General features: G+C 41.9%; 1 protein-coding gene across 1 annotated transcript in view; it reads right to left on the bottom strand.

Moving 5' to 3' along the window:
* Window positions 1-12046, bottom strand: part of EPHB1 (EPH receptor B1) — a 398288-nt gene that overhangs the window by 26763 nt on the left and 359479 nt on the right. The gene's annotated exons all lie outside the window — the stretch shown is intronic.

The raw sequence follows: 12046 nt of genomic DNA on the forward strand, positions 1-12046 counted from the left end.
TGGAGACCGTTCAAAATTTAACAAAAACACGACAATCCTAATAAAAATAGGAGCACAGATAAGTTACAAGCTGCATTTGTACCAGTGTATCAGATAGTCCGCAGTTTAGACTCTGCAGGTCCTGAGGACAGCCACATCTCATAGAGATCTGTTTCATCAAAATTAATAATCTGATTCAGAGTAAATCTTCCTTGTTAAAAAATAAAATAAAATTTAACATGAAGAAAAATGTGTTCGTAGTTTCCTCATTTTTACTCTCAGATAACAGGGTAGAAAATATAGTCATTTTGGAGAACACTAAACCAGCCATTACTTGCACTGAAGAAAGGCTCTTCTGTACATGTTCAACTTTTTTCTTAAGGTCTTCTCATTATGCTAAGGCTTTCTCTTTAATTGTAAGAAAGCGTGACCCTGATTGCTTCAAAACGTAAATACCCTAGGAAAGATCATATGAGAACCACAGGATTTCCACATTATACTGGCATCATTCCCCCACTGACCAATCACTAGTGAGTTTGCATTGAAGAAACAGGCTCTGCCACAGAACAGGCTATATAGCTCCATTCTCATTCTTACAAGGCACCTGAGACAGCAAACGGATGTTTAAGCGTCCACGGGGTGACAACTTCTCTGCTGGGCGTTCACATATTTAGTATCATCCAATTCTCACAATCATAGTAAGAGATAGGTTTTTATCCCCATTTTAGATATTAGAAACTGAGGATCCTGAAGTAAATACCTCATCCAGTTTCAAATTGTGTCAATCGCAGAGACAGTGTTTAGAATTTGGTCTCTTTGCCATCCAAGTTTGTGCTCTTTACATTATATTATTTTGATTTTATATTAGGATCCTACCACTTGCATTGTTAACTAAAAAGAACTGGTCTCACTCATTACTAGTCATATTGTTAGAACAGATTTTCCCTCAAAATCAGGTAAAATGTTTTAAGAGCCAGAATAATTTATTCTAGTTCATCAGCTTTTATTTTCTTACATTTTTACAGGACTTTAGCAGTTTACTAAAGCACTTTCAAGACAGTATTTTTCTTTTGATCTTTATAATAATCATGCGATATAGATCAAGTATAATCTATTATTCCCATTCAATAGATAATGGAACAGAGCCTCAGAGAGGTAAAGTAATTTACCCCAAGTTAATAATTGGCAGGGCCAGTATTCAAACTATGTTTTTTCTGCCCCAAAATTCAGCCTGTCCTTATAACTGCTGAGGGAACCGCCTTCAGAATTACCTACTGTGAAGTCCTGTGTATTGAATCTGTCATTAGAGCTATTGGACCGAGTTATGTTACACAATTTAAAATGGGGTAAAAACATTGAAAAATAAAGCAAGGAAAGGATGAGTTTAGTGTGTTTGTTATTGATGATAATGACCACTTGTAAGGTAATGGGTATTAAAAGTCTGTACAAATAAACAAACCAAAAAATTGAGTAGAGAGTTTTAAACGATGGTGTCTTATTTACTTACTAAAATAATTTTCTAATACTGGAAACTGTTGTAGAATACTAATCATTATTTTGGATAACAGAACCATAACATGTACAATAGGAAAAAGTAATTTACGAGGACCGTAAGCTATCTTAAAGTGATATTAAGGGATCAGCCTCCCTCCTACCAACCTCCCCATCTTTCCTGGTCAAACCTTTGCCCTTCTAATTTATCACAGAAGACTAACCAACTACAAAGTCATTTCATACATTTTATTGGTAATGTTACATTAAAACACGTAAACTCGCCTTGCTTGGCAATTTGGGGTGAAGTCTCCTGGATTTTCTGCCATCCTCTATGCTCCTTCGAGTAGAACAAATTTCTATCCAAAGGAAAACTTTTCAAAAGTGATGGAGCCTAAAGTCAGGGCCCCATGACCAATCCTGGCTTAGTCATGGGCCAGAGGCCTAGGGTATGAGCCCAGAAAATATACATCTAATAGACGGTAAGTGTGTGGACAAAAGGAGGTCTCCTTGCCCCATCTGGCACGGAGTAGCAAGATGTGAAGCTGTTGGGTGAGCCCCTGGCACAACTGGGCTGTGGCTTTGCATTTTAATAGGAAATTCTTAGATTTAATGAACAAAGGTCAGTGTTGTTCTTGTCATTTGGGTCACCGACCCCCCGTTTCCCCCCTGCAGCCCACCACCACCACCACTCAGCTCTTTGGCCGCAGGAGAATAAAAGAATGAAGACCTGACAGGTCACTTTGAAAAAATAGTCATTGCTGACCAAGAAAAATAAAATATCCTTCTCCAACAAAAGAAAGAGCTAGCCATAAGGAGAGGCGAGCAGCTTGCAACTCACAAGCCGAACCATGGCTTTGAACTTTCCTTTTTGCCGTTTTTTCCTTTTTTATCAAACACCCAGATGGCATGTACTCTCTAAGTGAGCAATATTAACAGAAGTCTATGTGGATCTTTTCACTGAGAATCTTCTTTTCCTGTTTCCTACTCTCTCGCTTTCTCACAGGGAAAGGGTTTACTGGAATGCTTTTGTGGGAAGATTAAAATAAAATCTTCGCCTCTAAAATCCTTCTCACGTATTCCCCCTGCAGCTAGAGTCTCTTGCAGAGTGAGCGTGAGCAGAGTGGCCTTTGATCAGCCATCCTCCTGGTCTTTCCCTTCCTCCCTCACTGTGCTCTCTCTCTTCTTTACACTCCCTTTTTTATTTTACTTCTGGATCTGTACACTGTACTGGATGAGAGTTCCTCGGCTGTCTTCAGATTTTTGAATTCAACTCTCCCAGAGGAAGTGTAATATGCTCAGCCTTGATAGTGCTGGTTTTAAGCTTCTGGGGTCTTTAGAAAATCACTCTTGCTTCTGTGTGCTCTGGGAGAGCTGGATTGAAGGGCCTGGTTTCCTTTTTTTTTTTTTTTTGGATAAACACCTTGTCTTCTAGAGATTCTGTAGACTCACAGGCCTTTTTTTTTGTGAGAAGGCTCTGCCCCATGGAGGGCTCCGAGGTCAAGCCCTATTAGGTCCCGGAGGTGCTATTAAGCTGGGGACATGGGGCGAGCACCTCCGCCCCCACTACCAACTTCTCTAACAATGTACATAACTAGAGGGAGATTTGCAAAGACTCCCAGAATCTCAAGGCTGGTCAGGGCCTTCAGAACGTGAGCAGTCCCTTTATTTAACCTCTTGTAGTCATAGCTCTTGGAAGGCAATGCTCCTGCAGAGATGCACTGCAACCCCAGTGAACTCAATGAACAACGATTCTAAAGTGGGTTTTGTTTTGTTTCAACTTTTCTTAAATCTCATGCAGTCAGGTTTCCCTGAATCCTTGGTAAGCTCCGGTGCATCCAAGACCCTCCACATTGTGTCTCACCCTAAATCCATTATAATCTGACTACACACTCATTGCACATTTGTCCAGTGATGGGGATGGACTCACGAATTCGCATGAGTTTGTTAGGGTCACTGGTGTCTTAAAGCAACAGAAATTTATTGTCTCATAGTTCCGGAGGCTGGAAGTGTGGAATGAAGTTTGTATGGTCATACTCCCTCTGAAACTGATAGGGGCAATCCTTCCTTACTTCCTTTATTTTCTGGTGTTTGCAGGTAATTCTTGATGTTCCTTGGCTTGTAGATCCATCAATCTAATCTGTGCCTTCATTATCACATGGTCATTTTCTCCCTGTGTTTGTCTGTCTAAATTTCTTGTTTCTTATAAGGACACTAATGATTGGTTATAGGGTCCACTCTCATCCAGTCTTACCTCGTCTTAACTTGATTATGCCTGCAAGGACCCTATTTCCAAAAAAGGTCACATTCACAGGTACAGGGGGTTAGGACTTCAACATTTCTTTAGGGGGAACACAATCTAAGTGATAACAGGGCCCCTCCAGGGCTAACACACTATGATTCTGTTGGCCTGCACACCCCCTTCCCAACACAGGCCAAACAAGCCTGTTAACTACCAGGTATTCTGTGGCCTCTTTTATTCTGATGAGACAATGACTTCTTTTTGGAAAACCCTCAGATTCTGAGCCCTCATAACCTTATCCATTTACACATCCACCCATCCATTCATCCCATATACAATTACTAAGTACCTTTTATGTGCCCAGTTTTACCACTCAGTTCATATCTAACTCATTTGAGAATCTACTTCCTCCCCTTCTCTCACCTCAACTGGAAGTGGTCTTTCTCCATTCTCAGCTCATGGTTCCAAACTTTTATTTATCGAGCACCCAGTCAGAAAACTAAACCTGTACCGTAGTGAATGTTTTATAGATACTACCGCTAATCGACATATTAAATATAAAGTTTCATTTCCTACTCTCACAGCTATCCTTGCCTCTTACATGAAATCATTGATCCTTGATTGATGAGTTCATTGACTTCTTGACTAACTCCTATTGGGACCTCAGTTGAGAAAGTGAAATCTGGCTTGTCCCCCTCTGCTAGGAGTGTTTTCAACCAGGGGCCCTCACCATTCAATCCACCATTTCTTCACAGGGCTACCCCCACCACCCCAGTCCCTGAGGACTTGCATCTGGACTTCTGTTTCTAGTTCTTCCTCTCCTCCTATGCCCTGGAATTCACAGGTTGTAGCAAAGCTACTCTGGGACCACTTGGGCTGCTCACACCGTCCCTATATTTCAATGCTGACTTACCCCTATTTACCATGTCTCCCAACACCCTGTCTGTGCTTGAGCACAAGCTCTCCCGGCATTCTCTTCTCCTTTACATTTGGTCTTCACTGAGAAAGTAGAATCTGTGTCCAGCTCTGGGACGGTTCCCATGAGACAATGGCTATACTCTTCCCCTAATTAACTCATTTCCACCCCTGGGTTTCAGCCCAGAAGTTGCTACCTCAAAGTCCTACAATATATACTTGATACATACTTCTTCATAGCACCTGACAACTGTAATTACATAGTTAATTGAATGGTTAGTTGTTGAATATCTACCTTTTTTGCTAGGAAGGAAATGCAAGGAGCTCAGGAACCAACTGTTTTGTTAACTGCTGTGCTTTGTACATAAGAGGTACATAATGGCCCAGGGAGAGATAGGTGCTCAATAAATGTGCCGGCTGAGAGCATAGCTAGTAGATGCATTACATGGGCCCACCCCCAGGTGGCTGGCCCCTCCTACGTGATGATAGGCATGACGACAGGCACATAGGAAGGAGGACTTTGGCCTCCTAACCCCACACACCAGGCTTACAGCAGAGAGATGTGCCGTCTGAGAAACCTGACTTGCTCCTTGCTCATGTCCTTAGGGTAGGAGCTGGCTCAGATTCTGGAATCCCATCCTGATCTCGCTCATGCTAATAATACACTGGCCTTACTAACAAGAATTATGTTGAGTTTTTTTTCAAAAGAGCATTTCAGTCAAGGCCTGATAGCCCTCACTACGCACCTGGTGACAAAATGGCCCAGGGAGAGATAGGGAGGAAGGAGACAGAACTGCCTGAAGAATGATTTGAATAGCAGAGCATGGACTAGAGTGGCATTTGAATTATTCCTCCCTCAACTTAATTAATGCTACAAAAGAACTTCCTGGGGACCAGGACTCGGTTTTATTCTGGCTGCAATTAAAGGGGTCTCCTCCTCTTTCTCTTGCTTGTCTTTATTCCTCTCCACTCTCCCATCCACCCAAGAGATAGCCTGTTGCCCAAGCTCGCTGATTGAAAGAAGAGCGAGAAATCATAATTTGAAAATGGCCTCATGAGAAAAGCCACAGATCAGAAAGAGAGAAGTATGATTTAAATGTAAAAACCACCAGGAACTGTGGGAAGTAAAGCTGAATGAACCTGGGGTCGCTAGACGGAAAACTAGCAAACCTTTCTTATTCTGAAGAATAAAGGGCCTGGCCTGAGCTGAAATCTGTCAGGCAGATGGATCAACCCCCTACTTAGCAGCAACTTCTTAAAGTGGAGCTGCAAAATGCAGACCAAGGGGCCTTTTTTCCAGAAGGCTTCCAGGAAGGATTATCTTTGAGATAATTTTGTTTTCTTTGTACCTTTTAAGTATAAGTACATTATTAAGAACTCACAAAAAATCTAAAACAGAGTAGTACAGCAGCTGAACTCACTTCTCAGTGGTAATAAAAGGAAAAAGCCTCACATTACCCTCTACTGACTCAGAAGCTTTGTGCCTGCACGTGGCTGTCTCTGGGTACCCTGGGTGTGTGTGTTTATTTCTCTGTGTGTCTCTGACTAGGCTTCGTGTATCTATATGTGTCTACTGCACCACATACATGTGTGCTATGTCTGCATCACTGATGGCAGCCACTTAACACAGGCTTCAGAGAAAGTTCATAGAGACTTCTTGTTCACAAAAGTCCCCTGAACCATTTTGTCCCCTACAAGGACTACGCATAGCATTGCTGGTCCCTGGTGGGACAGTAAGTCTGGACAGCCCGGACAGGGAGATGCCTGTGCTCCCAGCTCTGCCCTCTGTCGCCTGCTGTTTCAGGGAAGGGTGACGCCGGTCTGCCACACTTCTGCAGTGTGCCAAAGCAAAGGGGGTCTCAGATTGTTTGTGGCACCCACTTCTCTCATTCAGGTCACATTCAAAGCCTGGCATGAGGAAGGGGCAGGGTCCCTGAGGCTGATGCTTTGCACCCCTTTCCATTTTCTCTGTGGATCCCTCTCTTTGAAAGACTCTCAAACAAGTTCCCTGTAGAGAAAAGAAATCTCCACCCCAGACCCGGGTGACCCCCTAAAGTGCCCTGAACAATCTTCTTGCCCTAAGATTATTTACTTTAAAAAGGGTAGGAGCTAAACAAATGCAAGAGACACTCTCTGAGTTCAACTCCAGTTTACTGGGCAGCCGGCTCACTGAGAACCATGACAATGAAAATGACTGAGTGTTACTTGGTATGTTTTTGATGCTATGGCATAGAAGAATCTCAAGACTGAGGGTGAGCCCACCACAGAGCCCCAAACCAGCATGTGCCTCCAGGTCTTGGACCCTCCCTGCATCTTCAGACAGAAGTGTCGGTGGGCCAGAGTCATAGGGGGTCCAGCTCATGCAGAACATGGTGTCCAAGAGTGGCCCTAGGACCTTCATATTCCCCTAGGTTTGGGGACAGGAAATACATTTTCTTTTCCAGCCTGATAGGATAGGGACTCAGTGTCAGATTTACTTTGAGTTTTGTAAAATAAGGTAACTGACATTTCTTACAACACAAGTTTGCGAAGGAAATATATGCCCTCGAAAATAGTTTCGATGCAGTGGCTCTCCAAGTGTGGTCCAGGACTAGTGAGCGGTATCAGCATTATCTGGGTACCTGTGTGAAATGCACATTTCTGGGCCACCTCTCAGACACAGATCTGAAATTCTAGGGGTGGGGTCCAGAAAAATGTGCTTTAACAAGCTCTCCAGGAAGTTCTATGTAGAGGGAAGTGTGAGAACTACAGTTTCAATGGACACAATAATCTCAATTGCCTTTTCCCCCTGCTTTTTCCTGAGAAGTTTTCTTCAAAATTCTTCCATGGTGATCCTATCACTAAGGCTCTCAACTTTCCTTTGTGAATTTTAACATTTCCTGGACTTCTCGAGGCTCTCTGCTTTATGGTTTTCTGTTTTGGGGTGGCTAGGAATAGGCAAAGTTATAGGATCTTTTTTTGCCAGGTAGCCTTGAAAATGTACACCTGAGTGTGACTTGCGGGGAAGATTCGGAGCCTGGAAAGCACTCGCAGCAGCATCTACAATGACTACATGAGCTGTGACCAGGGCAGGACTTGTACTGGGGGTTATTTTTACTTTATCATGTGGGGGTCTTAAAAATTCTTACAAATCCCATTTTAAGGATGAGGAGACCAAAGACCAAATTTATAGAGCATAGTTCGAATCCAAGTCCTGCATTCTTCCTACCATGTTCAATGAATCATCTTGCCACACAAGAGTAAAACAGAGTTCTAGAGAGGGTTTTTCCGCCACCTTCCCAGCCCACACTGCTGAAGGCAGAGCTCAACCAGGCAGCATAATATCATATAATAATGGTCAAATTTTTTTGTGAAAGGAAAGGCCCTACAGATTTTATCATGGATGACCATTGTTTTGATGGATGCTCTCTTCCAGAAACACAGTGAATATGGAGGCTGCACCTGAGACAACAATTCACAGGAATAATGGAGGAGGATGGGACAAGGGTCCTGCCTCCCTGGTGACCTGGAATGACTGAAATTCATCACAGGGGGACAAGGCCTCTGCAGAGCACATGAGAGGCAAGCCTGCTTTCCACCGACAGGTTCAGGATGAGCCACAGGGCCAGGTATTTGCAGAAATTGCCCTTGGGGAGAGGCTGTCCCTTGTCCCACAGGGAGTTTGTATGTACCCTTCATGCTCAGTGCCCCCAGAGAGCAGTGCAGGAAATTAGTCTGACACAGATGGGGGAGGTTCTAGAGGAAGTGGAACAGCTGAGCTGTCCCTGAGTAGTCCAGACAGCATAGCATGCTAGGAAGAGCTAGCGAAGGGACCAAGATCAAGGAAGGACAAGGGCGCAACCAGCAAATGACCAGAGAAGATGGTTTCTGCCTCCTGCTACGAGGGGCAGATACCCAAGAAACAGCTCTGTTTGAGGTTCACAGAGGGGGACAGAGCAGGGCAGAGAACATCAGCAAACATTAAAAAAGAGAAAGCAAGGAGCAGGAGGACGGGGAAGGCTTAGAAGGAAGCGAGCCTCAGAAGCAGCAGAAACACAGGGTGTGGGAGGACCCAGAAGCATGAGATGAGAGGAAGGAGCAGCAGTGAGAGTAAAGGGGAAGGGGCTGAGGGAGATCAGAGGCTCCTTGAAGACTGAGTGGAGTTCATGATAAAACAGGGAGGCCTGCAGGGAGCAGGGCCGAGGGAAGGCATAGAGCAAGGTTGGAGAATTTTCAGAGACAGCCTGGGGCTCTGAAGGATGGCAAAGTTGACACTACTTTAGCAGAAGAAACCTGGCAGAATACTAAGAAGGGAAGATTTTGCTCACAAAAGGAATGAATAGGGCCTCTTCCTACTGATCAGAAGAGAAAGCAAGCCATGCTGGAATAGCTTTGACTTAACCAGCAGAAAGCAGTCATCCAGAGAAGATTTATGGGATCCAAGTAGGGCTCTGTCCACCAAAGTGACCTGATAAAGGGTACAGATCAGGTTTGTGAATGTGTATGTGAACTCCAAATGCAAAGAGTTAATCAAGGATGTGGTGCCTTTCCTGGTATGTGTGCACCTTCTTTTTCTCTTGGTAATGGGAGACAGAACCAGTAATAAGCAGATGTGACCTATGAAGTCAAACACATTGAAAACTGGTCTGTAATACAAGCATGGTGTTATGGACTGAATGTGCATGTCCTCCCAAAATTTATATGTCAAAACCCTAACCCCCAGTGCGATATAAATAGGTTTAGATGAGGTCATGAGGGTGAGAACCCCATAATGGATTAGTGTCCTCATAGGAAGAGGAAAAGAGACCAGAGCTTGCACCCCCCCGCCCCCGTCTCTCTCTTTCTCTCTCTCTCTCAGTTTCCCGCGTGAGGATACAGTGAGAAAGCTGCCATTTGCAAGCCAGTAAGAGGACTCTCACCAGAAACTAAATCTGCCAACATCTTGAACTTGGACTTTCCAGCCTCCAGAACTGTGAGAAATAAATGCCTGTTGTTTAAGCCACTTAGTCTCTGATATTTTGTTATAGCTGCCTGAGTAAACTAAGACACAGGGAAATGTTAATTTGAATACCCATAAGAGTATTCAGAAATATATCTGCCAAAGAGAAAGTTGTGTATATCACACGGGTGTTAGAGCCCAGCTCATTTATCTGTCTCTCTTAAGGAATGGGAATGTTAGAGGCAGTTCTGACCTCCTGCCTAGTTTAGTGGGTTTATTTCAATCTCAAGAAAGCACAAAGGAAAAAATTTTATCTGTTCATTATTCCAGGAGCCTCGTGGGAAGGAAATACTCCTGAAGCTAGACGTAGCAATTTAAAACAGAGAAGAAAGACCTGGGGGAAAGTATGGCAGAGAATTAAGACAGAATGAGAGATGAAGGTTGAGGACCAACTAGGAAAAACTAGAAAACTTTAATAGCTATTAATGATGTCTTCACTTATAAAGTAAAACAAGATGTAATAGAAGATGGTGATGTCAAAAAATCTTGAAAGAACTGCATGAAAGAGGAGTATTAAGATGGAGTAGAGCATTCTTAAGGTTTGTTTTATGACACTATTGGTTAAGGGTAATAAGCTGAAGGTTCCACTTTTGTTTGGAGGAGTATGCTTCTAACACATGGAGCCTCCAGCAAAAAACAGCAGAGGAGAAGAGAAGAGAGAGAAAAAACAAAAAACAAAAAAACTACCTGAGGACCAGAAATTGAACAGCAAGAGGAGAGTTTTATCTTTTGCAGTTGATAGGCATCACAGCCTATCCCTTGGCTAGAACTCCGGTGAAATAAAACCATCCTCTTTCTTGCTGGAGGAACCAAGGGAAGGAATTCAGGATAATCAGGGATGCTGAAGAGTTGGGGGAGAATCTCTGAAAACAAGAGAGCAAAGGAAAGGAAATCCTAAATTCTGGGTATAAACTTTTCCCGATTCTCTGGCTGATCCTTGAACCATACACATATGAGACAGACTGTAAACCACAGGATCTGAAATCTGAACTGTTGCCCACTGCAGACAGGACAGAGTCTGTGGGTTTAGTCCAACCAGGTTAACTTCTTGCTAAATCAAAAACATCAACACTCTTTGGATCAATGTAACAGAATATACCATCTTTACATTATAACATTCATAATGTACACAGTATAAAATTACTAGATAAACAAAGAGCCAAGAAGATGTGATCTGTTTTCATGGGGAAAAACAGATGCCAACCCAAGGTGACCCAAACTAAAACAGCTATTATACTTACGCTCAATGAGATAAAGAAAAATATGCTCATGATGAATAAAAAGATAAGACATCTCATCTGAGAATTAGAAAGTATAAAAGAAATATTAATAAGAAATTATAGTAGTTAGCATTAGTGTAATGGCTAGGTGGAGAGCCAGAGGAGAGAAAGAGCAATTAGGGGGATTATTTTATAAACTATATCAATGTCTAACCAATGTACTGTATACTTGAAATTAATAAAATAAAATAAAAAAAGAAATTATAGAATTAAAACATATAATATTAGAAAGTCACTAGAGAAACTTTTTTTTTTTTTTTAGCAGAATGAAGATGACAAATGAAAGAACTAATGAAGTTAAAGACAGATCTGAAGAATAGGGAGAAAAAGTTAAGGAAAATAATGGACAGAGGCTACAGAATCTGTGGGACAATTTCACTAGATCTACATATAAGTAATTGTAGTCCTAGAAGGAGAGAAAAAGGGACAGGAAAAAAATATTTGAAGAATTGACTGAAAGCTTCCCAAATAATAGTGAGAGATAAATTTACAGATTTAAGAAGCTTGGAGAATCTCAAATAGGATAAATTTTTTTGGGAGAAAGCATGTCCAGGCACATCATAGTTAAGCTAAAAACCAAAGATAATGAGAAAATCTTGAAAGCAGCTAGAGAAAAATCACACAATGTATCTATAACAGAATAATTTAAATAACTGCAGAATTCTCAACAGAAACTATGGCAACAAGAAGACAATGAAACATCTTTAAAGTGCTAAAAGAAAAAAAAAACTTATAAACCTAGAATTGTATATCCAGCAAAAATGTCTTTAAGGAGTGAATGCAAATATAGACATTTCTCTGATTAAGGAAAATAGGGAGAATTTATGGCCAGAAGGTCTGCATTACAAGAAATGCTAAAGGAAGTTTTTCAGACTAAAGGAATGATACCAGATAGAAACTCAGATCTTCAGGAATGAAGGAAGAACAAGAGAAATGGTAACTGTTTGAAGTTAGTAAAACATTTTCCTCTTAATATCTTTAAAGTACATATGACTGTTTAAAAAAAATTGTAAGATTGTCTTGTGGGACTTTTAATGTAAATACATGATGATTATAATGTAAAGGGCAGCAGGGGTGGGGGTGGTAAATGAATCTGTATGTTTTGATTAAGTTGTTGTTTTTACATTTTTACCTAACATGGTACAATATTAACCCTATGAA

Source organism: Pteropus alecto, unplaced genomic scaffold (assembly GCF_000325575.1).
Source record: "Pteropus alecto unplaced genomic scaffold, ASM32557v1 scaffold92, whole genome shotgun sequence".
In the NCBI taxonomy this organism is placed as follows: Eukaryota; Metazoa; Chordata; class Mammalia; order Chiroptera; family Pteropodidae; genus Pteropus; species Pteropus alecto.